Source organism: Hemicordylus capensis, chromosome 2 (genome assembly GCF_027244095.1).
Source record: "Hemicordylus capensis ecotype Gifberg chromosome 2, rHemCap1.1.pri, whole genome shotgun sequence".
Classification (NCBI taxonomy): Eukaryota; Metazoa; Chordata; class Lepidosauria; order Squamata; family Cordylidae; genus Hemicordylus; species Hemicordylus capensis.
This window is the reverse complement of record NC_069658.1, coordinates 140,139,071-140,155,890: the sequence shown is the minus strand read 5'-3', so window position 1 is coordinate 140,155,890 and position 16,820 is coordinate 140,139,071. Positions and strand designations below refer to the sequence as shown.

The following is a 16,820-nucleotide window of genomic DNA, read 5'->3' as shown; positions in this document are numbered from 1 at the left end:
GGGAGGGAGGAGGAGTGAAGGGCAGCAGTGATGGCTGGCATGCCACAAAAATGTTTTGGGGTTGGGGGCAAATTCAGTCAAGACAACAAAGCAGTAAGTCCAAAGAGGCTGCCAATCCACTGTCTCTGGCAGTTGGCCACTTGAACCCAATTAGCAGGGTGCCCCTGCCTGATCACATTCAGCGTGACTGCTGCATGAAGCTCTGGTCCCAGGAAACTTCCATCAAACCTGTCTGGATTCTGACTGAAAGCCAGCTCCAGAGAAACTTCTCTATCCTCACACCAAAACACCTGTATTCTGCCTCATATATGTTTTCTTTCGCCTGGGAACTTTCCAGGTTTGTTTCACCTGCACATGCCTGTTTGTGTAAAGTGATGCCAGAATCAATAGCATCCGCCTTTGTGTATAAGGAGGTATTCTGTATAGGGAGGTATACATTATAGGGAGGCTGAGGGGGGCACCCCACCTTATCTGCATATTACAGAGTGTTCCATTTCTTTTAAGTACTAAACCAAGTGTCTGCAACCCCCAATATGATTACAATTCTATACACACTTACTTGGAAGTAAGCCATATACATGGAACTCGCAACTCGGTGGGACTTAAGAACATAAGAACAGCCCTGCTGGATCAGGCCCAAGGCCCATCTAGTCCAGCATCCTGTTTCGCACAGTGGCCCACCAGATGCCGCTGGAAGCCACAGACAGGAGTTGAGGGCATGCCCTCTCTCCTGCCATTACTCCCCTGCAACTGGTACTCAGAGGCACCCTGCCCTTGAGGCTGGAGGTGGCCCACAGCCCTCTGACTAGTAGCCATTGATAGACCTCTCCTCCATGAAGTCATCCAAACCCGTCTTAAAGCCATCCATGTTGTTGGCTGTCACCACATCCTGTGGCAGAGAGTTCCACAAGTGGATCACGTGTTGTGTGAAAAAGTACTTCCGTTTGTTGGTCCTAGACCTCTTGGCAATCAATTTCATGGAGTGACCCCTGGTTCTAGTGTTGTGTGAGAGGGAAAAGAATCTCTCTCTCCACTTTCTCCACACCATGCATGACCTTATAGACCTCTATCATGTCTCCCCGCAGTTGTCTTTTTTCTAAACTAAAAAGCCCCAGGTGTTGTAGTCTTGCCTCATAAGAAAGGTGCTCTAGGCCCCTGATCATATTGGTTGCCCTCTTCTTTACGTTCTCCAGTTCAACAATGTCCTTTTTAAGATGTGGTGACCAGAACTGTACGCAGTACTCCAAGTGTGGTCGCACCATAGTTTTGTATAAGGGCATTATAATGTTAGCCGTTTGATTTTCAATCCCCTTTCTAATGATCCCTAGCATGGAATTTGCCTTTTTCACTGCTGCTGCACATTGAGTCAAGACTTTCAACAAGCTGTCCACCACAACCCCAAGATCCCTCTCCTGGTCCGTCACCGACAGCTCGGATCCCATCAGCATATACTTGAATTTGGGGTTTTTGGTTCCAGTGTGACTTACAGCTGATACATACTGTAAGACTGGGCAGCACTCATCTTAATACCATATTTGCATGGAACCTGGCAGTTCACTATCAGTATAAAGATTACCAGACAGGAAGAATTTCAGGTATATCAGAGGATGTTGCTTAGTTAACATTCCAGCCAGTGAGATGGAACTTAATGCCAAGACTGAAACTGCAAATATCTCTACAGATTGTATCTCATGCTTCATAACCTTATAAACCTAGCTATAAGGAGCATATATAATGAACATTATTATCTGAATTGCACTGAGCTACCTACTTATTTCCATGAGAGATGATATCATATTTTTAATATGCTTCCTTAAGGAACATCTAGTGCTACAGAACTGCAAGGCATCAGTGGACACAAGTGGATTCAAATAGAAAATCAAATCTATTTAATATAAAGATCTCAGCCTTCCAAGATAATAAGTGCAAGATTCTTTTCCCCTCTAGAATAAAGCAATACAGCTTCTATTATTCTGTCTGCCTATGAGGTTTTTGAGGGGAAATAAACCAGTCATAAAATCAAACTGCTGAGCCCAAAAATGAAACACAACTTGTACACTTACCATCAACTAGTCACTAGAACTTGGCATGAGGGACAAATTATAAGCCACAATAGCAAATAATCAACTGCCTATTTTTAAGCTGTTATAGGTATTTGTACGCAAGTAATCTCTTTGCATTAACCCCCAGCCCTTTCAAGCTAATGCATGCTGAACATACTTGAAGGTTTTTGGGTGATGCTATTATTTTGATCTCAAGGAATGTGAACTACAAATGAGGCAGAATTATACTGACATCCTTTACATAGGATACCATGACATCACTACATATGTGGGATAAGGGTCACTATGTTTTTTCAGCTCCCTCCTTGTGCATTTCACACAGATAAAAGCCCAGTTGTGTTGTAGTGGTTAGAATACTGGGTTTAGATGTTCCAATCCCCACTCATCCGATCAGGACATGTTGGACAAACTTCAGGATAATCTAGCTCACAGGTTGGTGTGAGATTACATTATCACCCTGAGTCTCAATTCCTTGGAGGAAGTATAGGACAGAAATGTCCAAATAAAGTCAAAACCAGCTACTAACACTTTAACAACAAAAAGAGAATCAGCTACCAGAATCCCTACTTATTTTGTCACACATGTTCCTGCTCTTCCCACAAATAACTCTGAGCAGCTTTCATATGGTCCCCAAACAGTCTTTCAGCTAGCAAGTACTCAAATCTAGACAGAAGAAGCTAATTGTTACCTTTTCACCTCCCTTCTTGTCTACTTCTCTCTCCTCTTAGTGGCTGGCTAATTTTCCCTAGAGAAAATGGTCACAGAATCCTTCAGAACACTAAAGTCCCAGGGGCTGACCAGAAGTCCCTAGTGATGCCTTCTGGAAGTAGAACTGGAACCAACACAACACAGCTGTAACCTGTTAAGTGGTGGCTGAGAATACCACAGTCAACAGTATCAAATGGTGTTCTGCAGTTTGCTCTGGGAAAGGTTGTCTAGAGATTTGGGCGGCAGCATCACCATTTTATGGATGACACCCAGCTCTCTATGTCATCTGATCCTTGGGAGTTGGTAGAATTATTTATTTATTTATTTATTTATTCAGTACATTTGTATACTACCCTATACAAAAATGTCCCTGGACAGTTCACAATATAAAAACCATCAAAACATTAAAACAATTTAAAATACAATTAAAAATCTAAAAACCAAAGCTTCAAAACTATAAACTAAAAGCCTGATTAAACAGGTATGTTTCCAGGTTCTTCCAGAGGCATACGTAGCCTTGGGGACCAGGCCCGTGGCCTCCTGTCTCCTGGGGGGCCTCCAAAAAATCTGGTGGGCCTCACCAGAGCCCCACCATTGTGCTGCCCCGCTGCTGCCCCGTGCACCAATATTTCCCATCTTCACTGCTGCGGGTGGGGATGAGCCGAACGGAGCACGCCACCCCCCCACGGTGAATGGAGCACGCCACGCCCCGTGGCGGTGGTAGCGGTGCACAGGTTTGTGCGCAGTCTTCTCCCCACTCCCTGGCTGGCACACAAGCTTCTCTCTAGTCAGCACAGCTGTGCAATTTGAGTTTGGAAAGCATCGCATGCCATGATGTCATGGCACGTGATGCTATCCATACACAAACTGCACTGGCACGCCAGCCAGATGCAACGGTGGGGTGATAAACCTTTGGGAGGGGCAACTAAGGGGTAGGGGCGTTCTGAAGCCTTCTAGGTCTGGGCTGATTTTGGACCTAGGTGTACCACTGAGTCCTTCTTAAGAACAGAGAAGGGGAAACTCTAATTTCATTAGAAAGAACGTTGTCCCAGGGCAACTCTAGAAAAAGCCCAGTTTCGAGTTGCCAACAACTGAGCACCACAACCAGACCTCCCCAGATGGTTTACTGTGTTTTTTCTGTAATGTAACTACGCCAATGAAAACAAACCAGCACCCTTTTCCAACTAGGGTGTTGCAAAACTCTCTGTAGTCTCTTAAAGGTGCTTTTTGTATTTTCTTACATTTGGGTTATTTGCAACTGGGGAACCACAATTTTTAAAGTGTGCCACAGCAATATCATCTGAGGGTGCTTTCTGAGGTATTCTTGCAAGTACTGAGCATTTCTTTTACCTGTAACTAAAAACTGAGAAAGGCTAAGATGGAAGCAGTCTGTAGTATTTTGAATAAAGCTCTTTTCTTTTTGTTCTTTGTATTTTATCTGCCTCTGAGTGGATTTTTACCTCAGGAAATTTACTCTGGTGCAAACATGTCTCAAGTCTGATTTCTCAGCAACTCACTACCAAGTGTTCTCTTCATGTGTAGGCTGCACGTGGAGGGATGTTTTTGTAATATTCCATTGGTAAATGAGAAGGAGAGTTCCCTGGAATTTCACCCACACCAGGGAGGAATTAAACTCTGTTTAAGGAGTGGGCATGGAGGCAGCGAGCACCAAAGGAATAGTTTACATTTTAAAGCAACAGCCTTTGTTGAGCAAACATGGAGGGAATGATTCAGCATTTTCCTTCCCCTCACAAAGGCTGGGCTTAAATCTGCTACAGCATCCTTAGCCTGGTTTTGGTTGCATGTGTGAATAGCTTCTATGTCTTTCTTCTTAATTTATTCAGCAGTCATGGTTGCTGTGGGTATGCCAATGTGACACTGCTGTTTTTCTACAACAAATATATAAAGTGCAAGTGACAAACTGCATCCTGAAACACATGTTGCTGAGAGCCCCAGCTGCAATTCCAGTACAGTACGGCAAAGAGACTTACAAGAGAAAAACCCCTATCTCTGGTGTCACTTTCAGAGCAAATCAGTAATTAAACTCTAATAAAGCTCCATTAATATGCTGCTAAGATGAGGGCAGGCTTTAGCCTGTTAGTGAGAAATGTATAAACAAAACAACCCTGAAATGTCATTCTTCATTCCTTCTATCTGCTTTTAGTGTGGTGGGCATTTAGAGCAGCATTTCATTTTAAAAACATATTATAACTCTACATAATGAACTCAACCAGAATTAGGTATTTCTTTATAATATGAAGCTGGAATCACCTGCTACAATTAAAGAGCTCTCCCTTTTCTTGAGAGGAGAGCTGGTCTTGTGGTAGCAAGCATGACTTGTCCCCATAGCTAAGCAGGGTCTGCCCTGGTTGCATCTGAATGGGACACTTGATGTGTGAGCACTGCAAGATATTCCCCTCAGGGGATGAAGCTGCTCTTGGAAGAGCAGAAGGTTTCAGGTTCCCTCCCTGGCTTCTCCAAGATAGGGCTCAGAGAGATTTTTGCCTGCAACCTTGGAGAAGCCGCTGCCAGTCTGTGAAGGCAATACTAAGCTAGACCGACCAATGGTCTGACTCAGTATATGGCAGTTTCCTATGTTCCTATGTTCTTATTTCAGTCTGGCAAAGAGTTGCCAGCATATGCACCATAATTCATAACACAAAACTGGAATGATTCTTAAAATGCACATTGGGGCACAGCAGAGCCAGTTTCAAACCTAGAAAAATTGTCACCATGTGGGATGCCTCCACCAGCATTGATTGCCACCCCTCCCCCAACCATTAAAGGCTCAAGGTTGACTCAGCCTTCCATCCTTCCGAGGTTGGTAAAATGAGTACCCAGAATGTTGGGGGCAATATGCTAAAAATCATTGTAAACCGCTTAGAGAGCTCCGGTTATAGAGCGGTATATAAATGTAAGTGCTATTGCTGCTATTATAAAGGCAGTGAAATCATTCCAAGGAAGCGAGTAAGGATGAATCAAGATACCCTTCCATCACTTGCATAGTACAGAAAAGAGGAAAGTCCTTGAAACATCACCATTGCCCAAAATGAACAGTCTCATTCCTGAGAAATTTTGAATGATTAGGCAAGTAGAGGGTGAAACATTGTGCAGCAATATTAATAATCGATGTTAGTTATTCCCACTTTCCCAGGAGTACTGAAAGACCAGCATGCCCTGAGAGGAAGACAAGAAAGGAGGCGCCCAGGCCAGGGGAGAGCTTAACATTTGCTCTCATGGAGACCAGCATTGGCCTGTGAAGACTGTTGGGTCAGCCTCTCCCCCACCTTCCCAGGAGTACTGAAAGACCAGTATCCCTCGAGAGGAAAGCAAGAAAGGAGGCACCCAGGCAGTGGCAGAGGGAGGCCAGCGGTGGCCTGTGTTTGGCCCCTGCAGTTCCCCCTGCTTCACCCCCCACCTCCAACATCAGACGCAGGGTATGTGTCGGGGCTGCAAAGCACAGCCCCTGAGGGGCAGTGGCCCGGGTTCTTTGAACCCTGTCGCCTAATAATGACTCCGCCCCTGTGCCCAGGTGAGTGAGCGCTTGTCCTCAGCTCCTGAAAAGACCAACAGTCTGAGACAATGTTTTATTAACCTTATGTAATTTGTTTGTTTTAATATTGTAAACCACTTTGGGTGCCTTTGTCAAGCAGAAAAGCAGTATAAAAATGCAACAAACAAACAAACAAACAAACAAACAAATAACTGAGCTAGCATGCTGTTGCAAAGCATTTGCCTACCCATTGTTCTTGGAGCAAACTGGAAAAAATCCATGTTTGTATTTTGTTTTTACCAAGGGTGTAGCAAGGTTGCAGGTGATTCTGGAACTTGCAACCCTGAAAGTGAGCTTCCCCACTAACCACACCCCCTGATGCAGGCCACGTCCCTGATGCAGATGCTCTCTTCCTCATTAGTGTCTCCCTCACTCACAAGGGAAAAAAACCACCCAGATGCTGAACAAAGCACTCGCTGGCTGAGAGAGGCCAAAGGGTGGTAAATCTGTGTCCTGTTGCTGGCCACATCAGTGCATCAGAAACACACTGATGCACTAGCATCAGGCATTGGGCACAGATGCACTGCCCATTCACCTCTCCTAATCGGTGAGCACTTTGTTCACCAGCTAGGTGCTCAGGAGGGTGAAGGGACCTCCAGGCACCTCCCTAAGAATGGCAGCCAGGAGACACTTGTCATCCTCCCCCAATTTATTTTGATGAGGGGACAAAATGGGAGACAAAATAGAGCCTTGAAGGATTCTATAGCATAACTGCTACAGCACAGAGCAGTGGACCCCCAGCACCACCTGCCAGGACCAACTCACAATCTAAAAAGAAACATAAGATAGACACCAGCAACAGTCACTGGAGGTACTGTGCTGGGGGTGGATAGGGCCAGTTACTCTCCCCCTGCTTAATAAAGAGAATCACCACATTAAAAGGTGTCTCTTTGCCAAGTTAGCAGGGGTTAGAGATATCCTCTAAAACTGTGTGAATCCTTAAATATTAGTTCCATAAATGTTTCTTCCTTGCCAAATGGGGTTGTTGCAAGTCCGGGACATTTATCCACAAAAGCAGATACATAATTTTTGAAAAGGCAGTTTCCCCCCCAAGTTTGCACATTCGTTCACAAGATAATTTGCATCCTAGCATACATATGCATTATTCCTGTGCAAGCTTTGCTATTTGCTTATTGTGGTATACTACTGAAGTGCTGAACAGCTTGCTGTTGTGCATGATGCTGGACTATTTCTCACTAAGTTGGAGTATTTTACATTCTTTCCCATTATGTGAAACTGGCTGAACTGTGAAACAAGTAACCAACATTTTTTTTCTTCTTTTTGAGGGCCTGCAGTAACTGCTTGGAAACCTACTGCTTTGTTCAGAAAATTTATCTGTAATTGCAAATATGCAATTATTGCTCCCAGTCATGATTAGTGCAATGCCAAAACAGAGGGGGTGTCTTTCATGAACTCTGCCCCTGTAGTGATTTTTCACATCCTTTTGGTAAAGGATTCAAAATGTTAATAAAAAGAGCATGCCACGGGCAATGAGACACCCCCTCAGTGCAGCAAGACAGGCAATGTATTGTATGGACATTTGTATGGCATTTGTATGTGCAGTGAGGATATGTTCCCTCTTTATCCACTCAAAGTAAGGGCAATGTGAAAGCTTCTTTTGCACATAGTAATGTGGATACATTGCCACATCCAGGGGCGTAACTATAACAGGGCAAGGGGAGACAGTTATCTGGGGGCTCACTGCCTTGGGGGTCCCCCAGAGGCAAGTCACATGACTGATTCCCCCCATCATGCACCCACCCGGGCTTCCTTCAGTTGTATTCATCCTCTGAAATTGATGAGTATTAAGACCTGGAGCTACCAGAACAGCATGTCTTTCTCTAGTACCATGAAATGACTTGCATCGTCCACAATTTACAAAACCTTTATATATATTTAAGTTTTACAGTGCTTTTTGTTACCACTATTCAGCCTGATTTAAGATTTCTTTACTTCATGACCTGAGCTGGGGTGGGGGGGCACATTTTAAAATCTTGTCTCTGGGCCAACTCCAACCTTGCTACGCCCCTGACCACATCTGACTGGCTACATGATTCTGTGTTTACACTGTGTTCACTATGACTCTAACTGAGCAAAGAGGCACCTTTCAAAGTGGTGATTCTCTTATATTAAGCAGGGGGAGAGCAACTGTCCCTATCCAGCCACAGCACAGCATCCTTCCAGTTCTAGTTGCTGGTGTCTACCTTATGTTTCTTTTTAGATTTTGAGTCATTTGGTGACAGGGAGCCATCTTATTTATTGTTCTATGAAAACCTCTCTGAGAATTTGTTTAGTTGAAAAATGGTACATAAATATTCATCAATATAATAATTACTTGAATCCAAAGGTGCTCTTGAACATGTTCCATTTGTGCAAGGTGGCCACCTGCTTTCTGCCGATTCCACCCTCTCACTGCAGTTCCTGCAATACATCCTGTATCATTCCAGAGAGTCCCAAGCCTGAGGAGTCACCTTCTGAGGGCACAGGGGCTTTAGAGGAAAGGAGGGATAATATACATTGCCCTGGTAAAGTTATGCTTGTTCATCTTGCATCCAAGCCTATATGATCCCTGATTGGCTGGAATTAGACAGTGAAAAGGCAGCAGCAACAGCAGAATATCAGGGTTGGGAACAGGCATGCAAAAAGGTGAACACCCAATAAGGTATTGAATTTCTTTTTAGGTAAGGGTTTTGCATAGGTAGGGAGTGACATTCAGTGAAGGAAGCTGTCACTGGCGGAGCCCCACCTGGTAGCTGCCATATGTTTCCCCAGAATGCACCAGCTGCTGATTGTGGCTGCTGCAAAGTAGTTTTAAAAAAAAAAGTTAAACAAAGAAACAACCCAAAAACCTGTGCCTCTGCTGCTACCATGCCTAATAGACCCCCATCCCTGAATTTCAAGATGACATTTGGGATGGTGGTAAGATTGCCTTCCTCCCATTCTGTGCCACCCCAAAATTTAAGCCAAAAGTTGAAAATGTTTCTTCTTAGGCCTTTAGGACCATCTTGGATTCCTTGTACACCATACTTAGCATTCTCCATTCTCATAGATAGCAGTACATATGGATATGCATCTCTTTATTTAAATTAATGCATATATGCCTCCAGGCAGTAAACGTCCCCTAACAGGCACTAAAACAATGTTTCTTTAGTGAATCAGAAGCCATCCTTGAGTCCAGACAGACAAACTACCCCATGTGACTTCTCACACCTCAAGGTAACTTGCTCATCTGTATCTTCCTGCCAAATGGTAAAAGGGAGTTTACACAACATGGAAGCTTTTCACATGGGGCTTTTGAAGCCCTTTAACTCGTATCTCCTCCAAAACAGAGGGCGTGTGTTCACATATCAGCAAGATTTATGCCAAAGTCCCTGCAAGTTATCGGGGAGTAGTTCACACACAATTCAGGCTTTTCACTGTGCATTAGAGTGTAACCTGATTTATATCTGGGGTTAAAAAAAAATCCATAGTTTGTGTCAGTTTTGGGGGGGACAACTTCGAGTTCACAGTAAAGCCTCCCCGTAAACTGGTGGTAAAACTTGATGTGCGTAAAAGCCCATGTACAGGTGTGTGCTAAAATACAGAGTAGAATGTATGGTAAAATACTGATTATATGGATATCTCTTTTCTTTCTCTGTGTGTGTGTGTGTGCGCGCATGCATGTGAATGTGTGTATAAACTTAAATAATTTTCTCATTTAAAATAACATCATGCAAGAACGACCTTCTCAGCCAGATGCAGCTTTTATTCCATTTCCTGCAATTCAGTAGATTGGGTACAAGCTGGTGAGCAAAGCATTTGGCCTCAATTCACAAAAAGACTAAATTATTCTAGCATCAGATTAATTTAAGATATTTATTAGAAACTTATCCTGGCCATGTTAGGTTATTTTGATCCATTTGTTCATGCACAACATGCTTCTGAAATAACTGTCATAAGTAATCAGCAATCTATAAACCAATTATTTGTAAGTAGTCTTGCAATCTCCTAAAGACTTCACTGGAATTTTACCCAACACAATTTTTAGGAAAAGTGATTTGTGCATTGCACACAGCAGTAACTATGACACACCAACATATAATCTATATATGCCCTAACTGAAGACCATTATTGACCAATTGCTAGCAAGATGCCCACTAGATGGTGAGAATTGTATATGGAAATGTGGTTAGGGGAAAAAAAGATGAACTTTTTCCTTTATGTCTTTCATTTCTATGGAAGTATAATTTCACTTCACTTTTTTATTCTTACTCCTGTTCTCTATTTGTTATTATTTTATATCTAAATATTTCATATATTCCTAAACAAATATTCTAACACCATAGAGCAGAATGTGCCCCCTTCCCCATCTCTCAATCAATTATATTAGATGGAGGGTTATTAGTGGCTTTGAAGGTCTGTCCCACAGAAACAACACCTTTACAGAAATATGGATCGCTAATTCCTACCATGATTAAAGCACAGCAAATATCTCTAATAAAACAAGGCTTGAATATAGAAATGTATTGATCCAGTGACATGTTAACAGGGACAGAGGCGTAACAAAATTGGAGTGGGCCCAGAGACAAAATTTTAAAATGGGTCTTTCCCCACCCGTCACTGCCTTCCTCTTCTTCTCCTGGCCCGATGTAGACTCTACTAACTATCGCAACTAGTTAAAAGGTGTAAATAACAGGACAGCAGAACCAAATAATACAACAGAAGAACTTTAATCATTGCACACATCCCAACAAAAGTGTCAATAATTTGAACAATTCTAGTTTTTGCTCTTTACAGCAGTTTGTTAGTTAAGCTACCCATCAATAAAGCAGTTTACCAGCATACCTTGCACAAACATGCACCTACTATAAGTTAATTACTTATACTTGATTTCACTGCAGTAGTACTATGAAAGGGATAAATCATGCCTATAGATTATGCATCAGAGCTATCAAAAGGGTTCTAAATATGACACAAAAGCTGAACAGGAGAAAGCACCAACCATACTCTTACAGGAACACCATTTGTTCAAGGGCCATCCCTCACTGGCTCATTTCCCCAGGTCTTTAAAAAGAAAATTTCTACAGGGGCAGCTGCATTTTGACTCTAGTGCACGTCATGGATGGCTCTGAAAGCCGAGTCCAGCTGTGCTGTGGCTGCACATTTTACTCAGGAGTAAGTCCTCCCCTCCGAATGATGAAGTTAGTCAAATGAAAGCACATGGGGAGGGGGCTATGCACAGCTTCTCTTATCTCCTATAACTCTGCAGCAAGAGCCATGCGGCAGGGGCGGCCGCTGGAGAACTTGCAGGCCGTGCAGGTGGGCAGGGAGGTGGGGAGAAGCGGGCCATGCAAGCGGGCGGGGAAGAAACAGGCCACGCGGTGGGGGCTGCTGCCAAAGAACTTGCAATCTGTGCAGGTGCGGGGGAGGGGGGGAGAAGCAGGCCATGTGGGTGGGCAGGGGAACGAATCAGTCAGAGAGAGCCACTAAGACATCCCCAGCGAAAAGCCATGAGCCCCGCCGCACACCTTTCCTCCCTGCTCCTTCCCACTCAGCTAACCTGATGGCTCCTGCTGCTCCTCCATGATGTTGTCTCTCACTCAGTTAGTCTCCACACTCTGAGTCCTAGGGCAGGCCGGCGGCTCCCAGGCTACTACGGCGGTGATCTCTGGCTTGCTCAGCGCATGTGCTTCCAGGAAGCAGGCTGCCAAGCAAGTTGATCATATGCCTTCTCCAGATCACGTGCAGCGTCGCCATCCAATGGATGGGGAAGGAGAAGAGGATCCCACAAGGCAAAAGGAAAGGAAGGGGGAGGAGAGACTAGGAAATCCGGCACAGTCTCAGCAGAAGGAGGAAATTTATTTTTAAAAACAAATTCAAGGAAGCTTGGGCGGACGCTGGGTGGGGGAGACATGTGACATGTCTCTGGGGGGCCCCCAAGGCAGGGCCCCCCGAAATATCTGTCTCCCCTTGCCCTATTATAATTATGCCCCTGGACAGTGACATGTTGACCCATCTCTGACAGCTTTTAAAATGTCTTTAAATATGCATCTGTTCACCCAGGCTTTTAATTAATATTGTTTTAATGGTTCTGATGCTTTTTTAAAATGTTGTTTTAAAATTTTTAAATTTTTGTAATGTTTTACACTTTCTGTTTTTGTTTTAATTAATGTTTTACTTCTTCTGTTTTTATTTTGTTGTAAACCGCCATACAATGTCACTCTTTCTCATCTCAGTAGTGGGTAGGCAGTATTAATCTAAACACATACATCAATTAAGCAGATTATGTTTGGGTGCATACTACAAGAAGGCCAGTCTCTGCCTAAAAATCATTCTGGTTTTTTATCTCAATGAGAGTAAATAAAAACTAAGTCTAACTGGAAATGCTATAGCTATCTAAGTAATCAAATTCTTCAAAATACACTACAATAGTGTAAAAAGAAAATGTTGTTGTAATTTCCAAAAAGGGCAGGAAGATGGGTAATAAGAAGAGAAGGAAGCAATATTAAGCATACAGCTTTCTGCACTATCTTTAGCTTAATAATATCAACTACAGATGGCATGGGGCAAAATGAACCCTGGCATAACTACAATGATACTAAAACAGAAAGGTCAATTACTGCAAATTACAGACTTCACTCTTTGTTTATAAAGATCACTGGATGCATAAGAAGAAATCAGCCAGCTAAACAATCCTTATATTCCTGTGAATTCTCAAACACAAATCTGAAAACCTTTCATTCAGTTTATCCAATGATGAGTTGTGTTGCACAGATATTTTATGTTGTGTTGCACAGCAGTTTGGAGAACTGTTTCATATAAAACGGTTATACGTATATGATGTAAAAGGTTCTCATTCCCATTTGGCAGTGCTTCTAAGCAACACACTGGCTGACATCCAGAGCAACAAACCACTTGGCGAATGACCTTAGGCTAGTGCAAAACAGTAGTAGTGCACTGCTAAGGCTGGAGCTTGCATTTCAGCCTGCTGTTGCACTACTGCAAGCCGTTGTGTAACAGTTGCTCAAATGTGGCACACCTCATTTATTTCAATGGGGTGAAATATTTCAATATTTTATGATGGAGGAGAAGAACCACCATTTCAATCTGATTTTAAAAATCACCATTTTTAGCTCAACTAAGTCATCCTGTTCCACTAATAGTGCTAGTTTTAAATGCAGTTCCTTGATCTGAATAGGTCAGCCACTGTTTCAAAGTTGTAACTGTAGTAGCTGATTCCATGTTACTGCTTACAGAATTAGTTACACCTAAGATAACAGCAGAAATGCTTTTTTAAAGGCCCTTCAGGATAAAGATCTGTGAATATACAGCCCCTTCAAAAAAAAAATTTCACTGATCTGTGTATTTAACTTCCCTCAAAATATTCTAAAGGTGTTTTGCCTGAACAAAAGCCTACAATTTTGTTTCAGATTGCACTTTAGGCAAAATTTGGTGGCAAAAGATATATGAAACTTCCCCGAGAAATTTTGCTGATATCACTGATGTTCATTTTGCTTCCATCAAAAATTTTACAGATCCCTCCAAGTTCCATTGAGATTAAACTTTAGATGAAATTTATTGGCAACTTCCCTTCAAATAATCTTTTCTCACATTTTTCTTTTTATTTCTAAAATCCTTTTGATTATTTAAGTACATTTGAGTTTGAAGAGAGCTGAGGGTTTCTCTTCTTGGGATAAATCATCCCATTGTTTGTCACATCCAGTTCAGCAAGGTTTAGGGTTACTTAACCAAAGGTTTAAGTTTCATAAAGTGAGCAGCTCACAGATAGTTTCCCACATTTACTTCTCAAGCAGGTTGAAGTTATCAGCAGACAAATTGACTGGTTATTAAACAGGCACAGGTGATCACTGCCAAATTTTTATGGCACCACAGTAAAAAGGGGTGGGGAAGATATTCATTTATATTCATTGCTTCAAACACAACTATTGGCTTTGGGATGTGGTTGTAAAAAGAAAAAGAAGGTTCACTGTCAATCTGTTGTGACTGTGACTGTCACAATGTTAAAAGACTATCAGGCATAATTCCACTGCCTGGTGCTGTAGATTTTTAAGGCAATATGGAAAGCATCTCTTGGCAATAGCTTAAGTGATAGATAGCTAGTGAAGCATCAAGCACACAGCTCCATCAAGAGATTCTTTCATCTTTCCTCCCTAGTTATTTTATGACAATTTCTCCAAAAGGTTGTGTGCTGAGGTGCACAGAAAAGGTTTACGTTTGGAGTGTTTAATAACAGATATTCACTGTCCTCAGAAGAGCCCTGCTCCCCTGTGCTTCTGATGGAGGCCCTAGCTGGTGTGCTCCTCTTGATGAACTGATCTGTGCTTATTCTTATGTATGCAGTTATATTATTATTGTAACAATTATACAGAATTCACAGTACCTCCTGACTGCAAGCAGGAAAGCCCAGAGCACTTACTCATGCATAGATACAACAGGCATCTTTCTCTGAGTACAAGTAATTCTGCTGCATCTTCTGTCAGATCCAATGCAAAGACAGACCAGAGTTACTCACCATCCGATGAGGTTACCCACTGTGGATGGATGCTATGTGCTCACAATTGTTATTCTTTTGTGTATTTATTTCTCATGGCACAGTAGCAGTTCTCTTGTGGCACACTAGTATGCCGCAGCACAGTTTCGAAATTGCTGTTTTATTGCAACAAATGCAAAAACAAGAAACTTTTAAAATGATTTTGTGAAACCTTTATAGCAAAATATCTACTCCTTTTCTTCATTTCATTTCAATGCCATAAGAAATTGGAATAGCTGGAATTATTACTCTAGCAAAGTTCCTAAAATAAAAGGGGACCAAACATCATAATATGATGAAAAACGTATGAAAACATTTAAAGAATGTGCAGAGGATACCTATTTTCCACTGTATTCAGTACTGTGAAGATATGTCTGCAAAGCTGGAAATTTCCCCCCCTTTATTTCCCATTAAGTTAGCATGGTCTAGTAAGCAGAAGAAAGAGGAAGCAAAAACAGAAAACACAAAAACACCCGCTATAATATTCCTAAAAGGTTCACTGGTTTCTTGCCTAACACTGTGACTCAGTGTGACTCAGCCTCTAATCCTCAAAGTACACTGCTAGTGGAAACCTTACTGAAGAGGTTCTGATCACTCCCCTTTCTCTGACTTCTAACCCAGCAGGGTCACATTACTGTGATCTTGTTTTGTTCTTATTCTCCTTATACTTATCTGGCTCTCTTTACCTGAACCTTATCTTTGACTGATTTCAAGAGAGGAAAGATCCTAGAAGTATAGCTGAGTTAGTTTGCAGCAAAAGCAGTAAGATGTTTTGTGGCACCTTAAAGACAAGCAAATTTATTCAGGCATGAGCTTTCAGGGCAAGAGTCTACTTCATCAGATGTATGATATGACAGTGAGCTTATCAAACACACACACACACAGACACAGTGGTGAGCTATCACACACTTATCAAGTAGGTATGTGCACGAACAGGTTCATGCACACCCAGGGGGCGGGGGGGATTTCTTTAAGGGACAGGGAGGGTGCTCTTACCTCCCTACAGACTATGAGGAGCAGTCTCTAGGGTGGTAAGACTATGAGGAGTAGTCTCCTCATCCTCTGGATCTTCATTCTCCATTATGTTGTCACAAGCAACCTCTTGGTTCTGTGTATTTTGAGATGCCAAGGAACACATGTTACAGCAGATCAACCCTGCATTACGACAGCTGCATCTTCCTCCCTGGCATCTGGAGGTAGTGCATCCACACCTCACCACCTGAAGTACAGTCTTTGAAGCTGGGAGTTGATTGGTCATTATTGGTATCCAGACATCCCCTTCCATTTTCCAACTATATTTTTCAGGTGATGGGATTACACACTTCACAATCGTATCATTATTCCAAATGATTGCTTGATGGCATCATCGTAGTATTGTGTGGTGGTGTAATACATCTCTTGTAGGTGGAAGGCTCTCAGATTGGGCTTGTTTCTTGGTGAACAGCCACCACCTATCAACCTGTGATATCTGTGTAAAGTAAAAGGTAAAGTTGTACCCTAGAGTTGGTGTCAATGCCTGGCGACCACAGAGCCATGTGGTTTTCTTTGGTAGAATACAGGAGGAGTTTACCATTGCTTCCTCCTTCACAGTGTGAGATGCCTTTCAGCACCCTCCTATATTGCTGCTGCCCGATATAGGTGTTTCCTTACCATATCCCATATTCTATCCCATATTCTGTCTACGAGGCAAGTAATCCTGACATATAAATTCTTCAAGGGCAGCAAGTGTACCATCACTGGGGAGTAAATCCTTCCCCAGGCTTGCAAGTGCACTTATAATATGAACATTGGCATTCTTGAAAGCTTTCTAGGAACTTAGTTTGCCTGAAAAAACCTCTAGTATTGTCTGCACCACAGATAGCATGTAAGTCAGACAAAGCAGAAAACTTGCTGGGCCCAAGAGCTTCATATATGGGCAGTAGAGGAATAGTGCAGTACAACTCTCCTTTTCCAGTAACAAAATTCA

General features: G+C 42.6%; 1 protein-coding gene and 1 long non-coding RNA gene across 13 annotated transcripts in view; both read right to left on the bottom strand.

Annotated features, from left to right (window-relative positions):
- NRG1 (neuregulin 1) overlaps positions 1-16,820 on the bottom strand; it is an 811,186-nt gene that overhangs the window by 695,603 nt on the left and 98,763 nt on the right. The window lies entirely within an intron of this gene.
- Positions 1-16,820, bottom strand: part of LOC128343315 (uncharacterized) — a 169,367-nt gene that overhangs the window by 105,063 nt on the left and 47,484 nt on the right. The gene's annotated exons all lie outside the window — the stretch shown is intronic.